Below are 11,325 nucleotides of genomic sequence, written 5' to 3' on the forward strand. Positions count from 1 at the left end.
TGCTGGCCCCTTTCCGTCACAGGCCATGGTGTTTGACTCTTTTGTGGACTTTTCCTGAGCCTCGAAGCTGCATGGTTGTGGTGTCATAGGGCTTTGTGCCCGGCAGGGTCTTATGTGTGAGAATTGTTCTTTGTGCCTAGGGCTTTCCGCTGTGTTTGTGTCTGCTGTTTGTGTGTGCACATTTGGTTGGGGCTGGAGGTGCCTTGCCTGTGGATTATTAGCAATGGCAGTGTGCAGAGTGGAGCGGCACAGGTGAAGGTGTGGGAGGAAAGGGTGGGTGCCGAAGGACTTTGGTTTTGTGGGCATGCCCTCAAGGTGTGGTGTTTTCTGTGTTTTTGCAGGCATTGCGTGAAGTGGTGGCGTAGAGAAGCTGAGTGCCGAGACGGAGGCTGAGCCGGTGTGAGGGGCAGCTTGTCATTGAGCGCTTTATTCTGTGACTGGGGGGTGTTGGGCTGGTTCTTGGTGATGTCTTCTGTTGTGCTTGTTTTCAGGTGCTGTGGGGGGGCCTTTTGCCAGAGGATTTGGGGTGAGTGGAATGGTGAGTTCTTTGTTGTAGGGCTATTGGGCGTTTCCTGGCGGAAGAGTAACTGTGTTGTGTTGCCTTTCCCAGGTGCTGCGGGTGTCCGCCCGGCCACGATGTTGGAGTTTGGACGGGGCACAGGTAAGCGGAGGGACCGTGGTGTTTGGGAGGAGGGTGTTTTTGGAGGAAGAGGCTGGTGCTGCGTGGTGTGTGGGTGACAGCTTGTGCTCTGTTTTGGCAGGTGATGAGGGTGAAGGTTTGTGACTGAAGGCAGATCAGAGAGGAGGTGCCTGGCATCGAGGCTGGCTGTTGAGGATGGACAGTGACGCACAGCAGTGCCCAAGCTAAGTGGAGGGGTCAAGGGTTGGCTTGTCCTGGGGGTAGGGGTGTGTGTGTGTGTTTGCTGAGCATGAGTGTATTGCTTTAGGATGATTGCTTTCGGTGAGGTCAAGGCCATGGGGTTGTGCTTGGGGCCGGGCAGCTCCAGCCTGTGTCTGTGTTGTTGTGTGCTGTATGTTGTGTGTTGTAGGTGTCCTGTCTTTTGCTTAGGTGTTGCTGTTGCTCTTGTCCTTTGTGTTCCTGGAGCACAAAGGACGAGTTTGCAGGGCTAGCACAGTAGTCATCTGTAGGCTTTGGGACTGGCCTTAGCGCTCAGTGTTGTGCAAAGGGATTGTATCTGCTGTGCCGCCCGTGAAAAGGGGCATTGTGTCGTGCCAGATTTGCAACATAGCTTCTTCGCCTCTTCTTCGGCGGCCGCGCTTCTTCGCCTCTTCTTCGGCGGCCGCGCTTCTTCGCCTCTTCTTCGGCGGCCGCGCTTCTTCGCCTCTTCTTCGGCGGCCGCGCTTCTTCGCCTCTTCTTCGGCGGCCGCGCTTCTTCGCCTCTTCTTCGGCGGCCGCGCTTCTTCGCCTCTTCTTCGGCGGCCGCGCTTCTTCGCCTCTTCTTCGGCGGCCGCGCTTCTTCGCCTCTTCTTCGGCGGCCGCGCTTCTTCGCCTCTTCTTCGGCGGCCGCGCTTCTTTGCCTTTGGGGCTGCCTTTCAGGGTTTTCTTCCCTGTGTGATCATGGCCTTGGGTTTTTCTGGCCAGCCTCTTGTGCATCCACAGTCCTGGCTTTGCCGGCCCCTTTCTGTCACAAGCCATGGCATTTGAGTCTTTCCTGGGCTTCTCCTGAGCCTGAAAGGCACAGGGTTGTGGTGTTGTAGGGCTTTGTGGCCCGCAGGGTCTTATGCGTGAGAACTGTTTTTTGTGCCTAGGGCTTTCCTTTGTGTTTGTGTGTGCTGTTTGTGTGTGTGCATGTTTGTTTGGAGCTGGAGGTGCCTGTGGGTTTTAGCGATGGCAGCGTGCAGAGTGGAGTGGTGATGGGGAGTGGAATGGGGATAGGTCTGCCTTTGGGTGCTGCAGTTTGTGTTGCTTTTGCAGATGCAGAGCAGTGTTCCAGGTACTTGAGGGAGACGGAGGAAGACCGAGACGTGCTCTAAGGAGGTGAGCTTGTGAGTGCTGTTTGCAGGAGGGTGTCTTGGGCAGCGGTTCCCTGAACAATGTTTGTTTTGTGTTTGTAGGTGGGAAGCCCTGAGGCAAGCGGGTTGCTTGTGCCTAGGAGGAGGCTGGCCAGGTGAGTGTTGGTCTGCGAGATGGAGCAGAGCATAGTGTGGGGTTGTTGGTGCTGTGCCTGTTGCCCAGTGGTGTTCTGGTTTTGCAGGTGCGTGGCCGAGCTCAGTGTAGCCTCCTGTAGCCTGACAGTGGGGACAGGTGAGTGGCGCAGGTAAAGTTGTGGGAGCAAGGGGTGGGTGTGGATGGGCTGTGCTTTTGCAAACATCCCCTCAAGGTGTGGTGTTTTCTCTGGTTCTGCAGGTGTAGGATGCAGTTGTGGCGTGGAGGAGCCGAGTGCTGAGATGGAGGCAGAGGAGGTGAGAGGGGCAGCTTGTCGTTGAGAGCTTTATCATTTGGTTGGGTGGTGTGGGGCTGCCTCTCAGTAATGTCTTTTGTTGTGCTTTTTCAGGTGCTGTGGGGGGCCTCTTCCGGGATGGCTGAGGATTTGAGGTGAGTGGCACGGTGTGCTGTTTGTAGTAGGGCTGTTGGGTGCTGCCTGGCAGAAGAGTAACTTTGTGTTGTTTTTCCCAGGTGCTGTGGGTGTCCTAGTGTTGGGCAGGATCTCTGAGTTTGGAAGGGACGTGTTTCAGGTGAGCGGAGGGACCGTGTTGTTTTGGAGGAGGGTGTTTTTTGGGGAAGAGGCTGGAGCTGTGTGGCATGCAGGTGATGGTTTGTGCTCTGTTTTGGCAGGTGGTGAGGGCGAAGGTTTGTGAGTGAAGGAAGGTCAGAGAGGAGGTGCCTGGCATCGAGGCTGGCTGTTGAGGATGGATGGTGACGCACGGCATTGCCCAAGCTAAGTGGAGGGGGCCAAGGGTGTTGGTGTGTCTTGGGTGGTGTGGGTGTGTGGGTGGGTGTGTGCGTGGGCTGCCAGTCATTACAGTGTGGAGGCCTCCTGAGGGTGGGTGCTGTGTGTGAGGTAGAGGGAGAGGGGGGTGTGGTAGTCCGGGCTGCTCCAGCCAGTGTCTGTGTTGTTGTGTGCTGTGTTCTGTGTGTGTTGTAGGTGTCCTGTGTTTTGCTCAGGTGTTGATGTTGCTCTTGTTCTTTGTGCTCATGGAGCATGGCACAGATGTTGCATCGGTAGCATGGTAGGCATCCGGAGGCTTTTGAGTGGCCCGAGTGCTCAGCATTGTGCCAATGGATCATATCTCCTTGTGTGCTGCCTGTGAGAAGGGCTGGTGTGTTGCACTGAATTAGCATCATAGCTGTCTGTGGCTGGCCATCTTTGTGGTGATGTTTGAGCGCTTGTTGGCCGCTCTTTGCTCGTCTTCTGCGGCGGCCGCTCTTCGCTCGTCTTCTGCGGCGGCCGCTCTTCGCTCGTCTTCTGCGGCGGCCGCTCTTCGCTCGTCTTCTGCGGCGGCCGCTCTTCGCTCGTCTTCTGCGGCATCCTTTCAGGGTTTTCTTGCCTGCATGGTCGCAGCCTTGGGTCCTTTTGGCCAGCCTCTTGTGCTTCCGTAGTCCTGGCTTTGCTGGCCCCTTGCTGTCACAGCTTGTGGCATTTGACTCTTTCTTAGGCTTCTCCTGAGCCTCTGAAGTGCACGGTTGTGCTGTTGTAGGGCTTTGTGGCCCGCAGGGTCTTATGCATGGGAATTGTTCTTTCTGCCTAGGGCTTTCCTCTGTGTTTGTGTGTGCTGTTTGTGTGTGTGCATGTTTGTTTGGAGCTGGAGGTGCCTTGCCTGTGGGTTTTAGTGATGACAGCGTGCAGAGTGGAGTGGTGATGGGGAGTGGAATGGGGATAGGTCTGCCTTTGGGTGCTGCAGTTTGTGTTGCTTTTGCAGATGCAGAGCAGTGTTCCAGGTACTTGAGGGAGACGGAGGAAGACCGAGATGTGCTCTAAGGAGGTGAGCTTGTGATTGTTGTTGGCAAGAGAGTGTTCTGGGTGGCGGTTTGCTGAATGCTTTTTGTTTTGTGTTTGTAGGTGGGAAGCCGTGAGGCAAGTGGGTTGCTTGTGCCTAGGAGGAGGCTGGCCAGGTGAGTGTTGGTGTGAGAGATGGAGCAGAGCGTGGAGCGGGGCTGTTGTGTTGTTGGTGCTGTGCCTGTTGCCCAGTGGTGTTCTGGTTTTGCAGGTGCGTGGCAGAGCTTGGCGTGGCCTCCTGTAGCATGACAGTGGGGAAGGGTGAGTGGCACAGGTAAAGGTGTGGGAGCAAGGGGTGGGTGTGGACGGGCTGCGGTTTTGCAAACATCCCCTCAAGCTGTGGTATTGTCTCTGACTTTGCAGGTGTAGGCTGCAGTTGTGGTGTGGAGAAGCCGAGTGCTGAGGCGGCGGCTGAGCAGGTAAGAGGCGGCAGCTTGTCGTTGAGAGCTTTATCATTTGGTTGAGTGGTGTCGGGCTGCCTTTTGGTGATGTGTTCTGTTGTGCTTTTTTTCAGGTGCTGTGGGGGGCCTTTTCTGGGATGGCTGAGGATCTGAGATGCAGTAGAATGGTGAGTCCTTTGTAGTAGGGCTGTTGGGTGCTACCTGGCAGAAGAGTAACTTTGTGTTGTTTTTCCCAGGTGCTGTGGGTGTGCGAGCACTGGGCACGATGTGTGAGTTTGGAAGGAATGTGTTTCAGGTGAGCGGAGGGACTGTGGTGTTTTGGAGGGGGGTGTTTTTTGGGGAAGAGGCTGGAGGTGTGTGGCATGCAGGTGATGGTTTGTGGTCTGTTTTGGCAGGTGGTGAGGGCGAAGGTTTGCGACTGAAGGAAGATCAGAGAGGGTGTGCCTGGCATCGAGGCTGGCTGTTGAGGATGGATGGTGACGCATGGCAGTGCCCAAGCTAAGTGGAGGGGGCCAAGGGTGTTGGTGTGTCTTGGGCAGTGTGTGTGTGTGTGTGTGTGGACAATCAGTGTGTTGTGTGGAGGCTTCCTCAGGATGAGTGCTGTGTGTGAGGTAGAGGGAGAGGTGGGTGTGGTAGGCCAGGCAGCTCCAGCCTGTGTCTGTGTTGTGTACTGTGTGGTGTGTGTTGTAGGTGTCCTGTGTTTTGCTGAGGTCTTGATGTTGCTGTTGTCCTGTGTGATGGTGGAGCATGGTGTAAACTTTGCAGGGCTAGGGTGTTAGGCATCCGCAGGCTATTGAGTGGCCTGAGCGCTCAGTGTTGCGTCGAGGGACGGTGTCTCCTTGTGTGCCGCCCACCAAAAGGGTCGGTGTGTTGCGCTGAATTAGCATCGTAGCTGTCTGTGGCCGCTCATCTTTGTGGCGATACTCCTCGCCTTCCGTGGCCGCTCATCTTTGTGGCGATACTCCTTGCCTTCCGTGGCCGTTCATCTTTGTGGCGATGCTCCTTGCCTTCCGTGGCCACTCTTCCTCGCCTTCTGCGGCTGCTCATCTTTGCGGCGATGCTCTTCCTTGCCTTCTGTGGCCGCTCGTCTTTGCGGCGATGCTCTTCCTCGCCTTCCGCGGTCGCTCATCTTTGCGGCAATGCTCTTCCTCGCCTTCTGCGGCCGCTCTTCCTCGCCTTCATGGCATCCTTTCAGGGTTTTCTTCCCTGTGTGGTTGTGGTCTTGGATCTTTCTGGCTGGCCTCTTGTGCATTGATGGTCCTGGCTTTGCTGGCTGCTTTCTGTCACGGACCGTGGTGTTTGACTTTCCTGGGCTTCTCCCAAGCCTCTGAGCCGCACAGTTGTGGCATTGTGGCGCTTTGTGGCCTGCAGGGTCCTATGCGTGAGAACTGTTCTTTCTGCCTAGGGCTTTGTTCTGTGTTTGTGTGTGCTGTGTGTGAGCGTGTATGTTTGTTTGGGGCTGGAGGTGCCTTGCCTGTGGGTTTTAGCAATGGCAGTGTGCAGCGTGGAGTGGTGAAGGGGAGTGGAATGGGGATAGGTCTGCCTTTGGGTGCTGCAGTTTGTGCTGCTTTTGCAGATGCAGAGCAGTGTTCCAGGTACTCGAGGGAGACGGAGGAAGACCGAGACGTGCTCTAAGGAGGTGAGCTTGTGATTGTTGTTGGCAAGAGAGTGTTCTGGGTGGCGGTTTGCTGAATGCTTTTTGTTTTGTGTTTGTAGGTGGGAAGCCGTGAGGCAAGTGGGTTGTTTGTGCCTAGGAGGAGCCCGGCCAGGTGAGTGTTGGTGTGAGAGATGGAGCAGAGCATAGTGTGGGGTTGTTGGTGCTGTGCCTGTTGCCCAGTGGTGTTCTGGTTTTGCAGGTGCGTGGCAGAGCTTGGCGTGGCCTCCTGTAGCCTGACAGTGGGGAAGGGTGAGCAGCACAGGTAAAGGTGTGGGAGCAAGGGGTGGGTGTGGACGGGGTGTGGTTTTGCAAACATCCCCTCAAGGTGTGGTGTTTTCTCTGGTTCTGCAGGTGTAGGATGCAGTTGTGGTGTGGAGAAGCTGAGGCAGAGGCTGAGCAGGTAAGAGGGGGCAGCTTGTTGTTGAGAGCTTTATCATGTGGTTGGGTGGTGTCGGGCTGCCTCTCAGTAATGTCTTTTGTTGTGGTTTTTTCAAGTGCTGTGGGGGGTGTCTTCCCAGATGGCTGAGGATTTGAGGTGAGTGGCACGGTGTGCTGTTTGTAGTAGGGCTGTTGGGTGCTGCCTGGCAGAAGAGTAACTTTGTGTTGTTTTTCCCAGGTGCTGTGGGTGTCCTAGTGTTGGGCAGGATGTCTGAGTTTGGAAGGGACGTGTTTCAGGTGAGTGGAGGGACCGTGTTGTTTTGGAGGAGGGTGTTTTTTGGGGAAGAGGCTGGAGCTGTGTGGCATGCAGGTAATGGTTTGTGCTCTGTTTTGGCAGGTGGTGAGGGCGAAGGTTTGTGAGTGAAGGAAGGTCAGAGAGGAGGTGCCTGGCATTGAGGCTGGCTGTTGAGGATGGACGGTGATGCACGGCAGTGCCCAAGCTAAGTGGAGGGGGCCAAGGGTGTTGGTGTGTCTTGGGTGGTGTGGGTGTGTGGGTGGGTGTGTGCGTGGGCTGCCAATCAGTGTAGTGTGGAGGCCTCCTGAGGGTGGGTGCTGTGTGTGAGGTAGAGGGAGAGGGGGGTGTGGTAGTCCGGGCAGCTCCAGCCTGTGTCTGTGTTGTTGTGTGCTGTGTTCTGTGTGTGTTGTAGGTGTCCTGTGTTTTGCTGAGGTGTTGATGTTGCTCTTGTCCTTTGTGCTCATGGAGCATGGCACAGATGTTGCATCGGTAGCATGGTAGGCATCCGGAGGCTTTTGAGTGGCCCGAGTGCTCAGCATTGTGCCAATGGATCATATCTCCTTCTGTGCTGCCTGTGAGAAGGGCTGGTGTGTTGCACTGAATTAGCATCATAGCTGTCTGTGGCTGGCCATCTTTGTGGTGATGTTTGAGCGCTTGTCGGCCGCTCTTCGCTCGTCTTCTGCGGCGGCCGCTCTTCGCTCGTCTTCTGCGGCGGCCGCTCTTCGCTCGTCTTCTGCGGCGGCCGCTCTTCGCTCGTCTTCTGCGGCGGCCGCTCTTCGCTCGTCTTCTGCGGCGGCCGCTCTTCGCTCGTCTTCTGCGGCGGCCGCTCTTCGCTCGTCTTCTGCGGCGGCCGCTCTTCGCTCGTCTTCTGCGGCATCCTTTCAGGGTTTTCTTGCCTGCATGGTCGCAGCCTTGGGTCCTTTTGGCCAGCCTCTTGTGCTTCCGTAGTCCTGGCTTTGCTGGCCCCTTGCTGTCACAGCTTGTGGCATTTGACTCTTTCTTAGGCTTCTCCTGAGCCTCTGAGGTGCACGGTTGTGCTGTTGTAGGGCTTTGTGGCCAGCAGGGTCTTATGCATGAGAATCGTTCTTTCTGCTTAGGGCTTTGCTCTGTGTTTGTGTGTGCTGTTTGTGTGTGTGCATGTTTGTTTGGAGCTGGAGGTGCCTTGCCTGTGGGTTTTAGCGATGACAGCGTGCAGAGTGGCGTGGTGATGGGGAGCAGATGATGATTGATCAGGCTTTGGGTCCTGCATTTTTCTGTTGTTTTTTGGAGATGTGGAGCAGTGTCGTGGGTGCCTGAGGGAGACGGAGGACGAGCAGGGCCTGTGCAAAGCAGGTGAGCGTGTGAGTGTTGTTGGCAGGAGGGTGTCTTGGGCAGTGGTTCCCTGAACAATGTTTGTTTTGTGTTTGTAGGTGGAAGCCGTGAGGCAAGTGGGTTGCTTGTGCCTAGGAGGAGCCCGGCCAGGTGAGTGTTGGTGTGAGAGATGGAGCAGAGCATAGTGTGGGGTTGTTGGTGCTGTGCCTGTTGCTCAGTGCTGTTCTGGTTTTGCAGGTGCGTGACCGAGGTCAGTGTAGCCTCCTGTAGCCTGACAGTGGGGACAGGTGAGTGGCGCAGGTAAAGTTGTGGGAGCAAGGGGTGGGTGTGGATGGGCTGTGCTTTTGCAAACATCCGCTCAAGCTGTGGTATTGTCTCTGGTTCTGCAGGTGTAGGATGCAGTTGTGGCGTGGAGGAGCCGAGTGCTGAGATGGAGGCAGAGGAGGTGAGAGGGGCAGCTTGTTGTTGAGAGCTTTATCATTTGGTTGGGTGGTGTCAAGCTGCCTCTCAGTAATGTCTTTTGTTGTGCTTTTTTTCAGGTGCTGTGGGGGGCCTCTTCCGGGATGGCTGAGGATTTGAGGTGAGTGGCACGGTGTGCCGTTTGTAGTAGGGCTGTTGGGTGCTGCCTGGCAGAAGAGTAACTTTGTGTTGTTTTTCCCAGGTGCTGTGGGTGTCCTAGTGCTGAGCAGGATCTCTGAGTTTGGAAGGGACGTGTTTCAGGTGAGCGGAGGGACCGTGTTGTTTTGGAGGGGGGTGTTTTTTGGGGAAGAGGCTGGAGCTGTGTGGCATGCAGGTGATGGTTTGTGCTCTGTTTTGGCAGGTGGTGAGGGCGAAGGTTTGTGAGTGAAGGAAGGTCAGAGAGGAGGTGCCTGGTATCGAGGCTGGCTCTTGAGGATGGATGGTGACGCACGGCATTGCCCAAGCTAAGTGGAGGGGGCCAAGGGTGTTGGTGTGTCTTGGGCGGTGTGGGGGGGGGGTGTGTGCGTGGGCTGCCAGTCATTACAGTGTGGAGGCCTCCTGAGGGTGGGTGCTGTGTGTGAGGTAGAGGGAGAGGGGGGTGTGGTAGTCCGGGCAGCTCCAGCCTGTGTCTGTGTTGTTGTGTGCTGTGTTCTGTGTGTGTTGTAGGTGTCCTGTGTTTTGCTCAGGTGTTGATGTTGCTCTTGTCCTGTGTGATTGTGGAGCACGGTGTAAACTTTGCAGGGCTAGGGTGTTAGGCATCCACAGGCTATTGAGTGGCCTGAGCGCTCAGCGTTGCGTCGAGGGACGGTGTCTCCTTGTGTGCCGCTCACCAAAAGGGTTGGTGTGTTGCGCTGAATTTGCATCGTAGCTGTCTGTGGCCGCTCATCTCTGTGGCGATACTGCTTGCCTTCTGCGGCCGTTCGTCTTTGTGGCGATGCTCCTCGCCTTCCGCGGCCGCTCTTCCTTGCCTTCCGCGGCCGTTCATCTTTGCGGCGATGCTCTTCCTTGCCTTCTGTGGCTGTTCATCTTTGCGGCGATGCTCTTCCTCGCCTTCTGTGGCTGCTCTTCCTTGCATTCCGTGGCCGTTCATCTTTGTGGCGATGCTCTTCCTTGCCTTCCATGGCTGCTCTTTCTCGCCTTCTGCAGCCATTCATCTTTGTGGCGATGCTCTTCCTTGCCTTCCGCGGCCGCTCTTCCTTGCATTCCGTGGCCGTTCATCTTTGTGGCGATGCTCTTCCTTGCCTTCCATGGCTGCTCTTCCTCGCCTTCTGCAGCCATTCATCTTTGTGGCGATGCTCTTCCTTGCCTTCCGCGGCTGCTCTTCCTCACCTTCGTGGCATGCTTTCAGGGTGGTCTTCCCTGTGTGGTTTCAGCCTTGGGTCTTTCTGGCTGGCCTCTTGTGCATTGATGGTCCTGGCTTTGTCAGCTGCTTGGCATTATGGGCTTCTCCCGTGCCTGTGAGCTGCAGGGATGTGTTGTTGTAGGGCTTTCTGGCTGAGAGTGTTGTTTGTGCTGTGATTTTTGTTGTGTCTGTGTGTTTGTGTCTTTGTGGGTGGAGCTGGAGCTGCCTTGCCTGTGGGTGTAGGTGAGGGTGTGGGCTGTATCCATGGGGCCTTGTTAGGGTTTCTGTGAGAGTGAAACTGTAAGGCAAAGCATAGTTTTATTTTTTGTATATTTATTTATTGATGGATAGGAATGGTGTTTTTGGTGGGAGCCTGTTCACGGCAGTGCAGTGTTCCCTTTTAAATGGGTGGAAATTGGCTGTGTTAGTAGAGGTGAGGAAGGGCTGCGGTGGGAGGGTGTGGGTAATTGTGTGGTTGTTGGTTGGGTTTGGTATTGAGTGTATCTAAGTCTGTATGCATGTGTTTGGTTTGTTTTCTGATTGTACTTAGCATTTAGAGTTTTTTTTTTTTTTAATGGAAACCCCCAGGTGGGTGATTTTTTTTTTTTTTCCCCTGACTTTTTTTTCCTGTGGTGTTGTTCACTGTCTGAGGTGATTTGATCATTGCCAATGTTGCTGTGCAGGTTGGGCTGGGTTTTTTTTTAGGCAGGGTGGTATGTGGAAATGCTTGGTAATGCTTTTTCTGTGAGCGGTCCTAAAAACTGGTACTGTTTGCCATGTAGTGCAGGGAGGCAGAGTGCCTGTGGTGGGACTGAGTGGGCAGTTGTGTGGATGTTGGGTGGTTGTTGGTATGGAATGTGTCTAACCTTGTGTGCACCTTTTGTTCTTACAGGCTGTAGTTAGCCAGTAAAATTTTTTCCATTTTTATTTAAAAAAAAAAAAAAACCCCAGCCGGGGGATTTTTTTTTTGCTTCCCCATGGCTGGGTTTTTTTTTTCCCCGGTCCCGGTCACTCTGCGAGGCGACGATCATCGCCAATGTTGGTGCGGAGCTGTGGCTTGGGGCCGGGGTTTTCTAGGCAGGGTGGTATTTGGAAGCGCTCGGTAACGTTGTTACCGAGAGCTGTCCCAAAAAACTGCTGGTGTTTCCTTGTAAGTGCAGGGAGGCAGAGTGCCTGTGGTGGGACTGAGTGGGCAGTTGTGTGGATGTTGAGTGGTTGTTGGTATGGAATGTGTCTAACCTTGTGTGCACCTTTTGTTCTTACAGGCTGTAGTTAGCAAGTACAATTTTTTCCATTTTTTTTTTTTTTTAAAAAAAAAACCCAGCTGGGGGATTTTTTTTTGCTTCCCCTGGCTGGGTTTTTTTTTTTCCCCGGTCCCGGTCACTCTGCGAGGCGACGATCATTGCCAATGTTGGTGCGGAGCTGTGGCTCGGGGCTGGGGTTTTCTAGGCAGGGTGGTATTTGGAAGCGCTCGGTAATGTTGTTACCGAGAGCTGTCCCAAAGAACTGCTGGTGTTTCCTTG

General features: G+C 54.9%; 4 long non-coding RNA genes across 4 annotated transcripts in view; all 4 read left to right on the forward strand.

Moving 5' to 3' along the window:
* The first annotated feature begins 205 nt into the window (after positions 1–205).
* LOC138067084 (uncharacterized) lies at positions 206–877 on the forward strand. The gene is made up of 3 exons (XR_011140740.1): positions 206–526; positions 611–661; positions 762–877. It is a non-coding gene; the product is annotated as an uncharacterized lncRNA (long non-coding RNA).
* Positions 878–1,666: 789 nt separating this feature from the next.
* Positions 1,667–2,700, forward strand: LOC138067285 (uncharacterized). Its single transcript, XR_011141168.1, has 5 exons — positions 1,667–2,129; positions 2,217–2,266; positions 2,369–2,424; positions 2,517–2,557; positions 2,639–2,700. It is a non-coding gene; the product is annotated as an uncharacterized lncRNA (long non-coding RNA).
* A 686-nt stretch (positions 2,701–3,386) lies between these two features.
* On the forward strand, positions 3,387–8,449 carry LOC138067284 (uncharacterized). Its single transcript, XR_011141167.1, has 8 exons — positions 3,387–3,945; positions 4,023–4,075; positions 4,171–4,233; positions 4,323–4,378; positions 4,474–4,527; positions 4,597–4,655; positions 4,756–5,999; positions 8,391–8,449. It is a non-coding gene; the product is annotated as an uncharacterized lncRNA (long non-coding RNA).
* A 1,639-nt stretch (positions 8,450–10,088) lies between these two features.
* Positions 10,089–11,325, forward strand: part of LOC138067286 (uncharacterized) — a 1,611-nt gene continuing 374 nt past the window's right edge. The window contains exon 1 of the long non-coding RNA XR_011141169.1: positions 10,089–10,235. This is a non-coding gene — a long non-coding RNA (uncharacterized lncRNA). The remainder of the gene's footprint in view (positions 10,236–11,325) is intronic.

This window comes from Struthio camelus, chromosome 4 (genome assembly GCF_040807025.1).
Source record: "Struthio camelus isolate bStrCam1 chromosome 4, bStrCam1.hap1, whole genome shotgun sequence".
In the NCBI taxonomy this organism is placed as follows: Eukaryota; Metazoa; Chordata; class Aves; order Struthioniformes; family Struthionidae; genus Struthio; species Struthio camelus.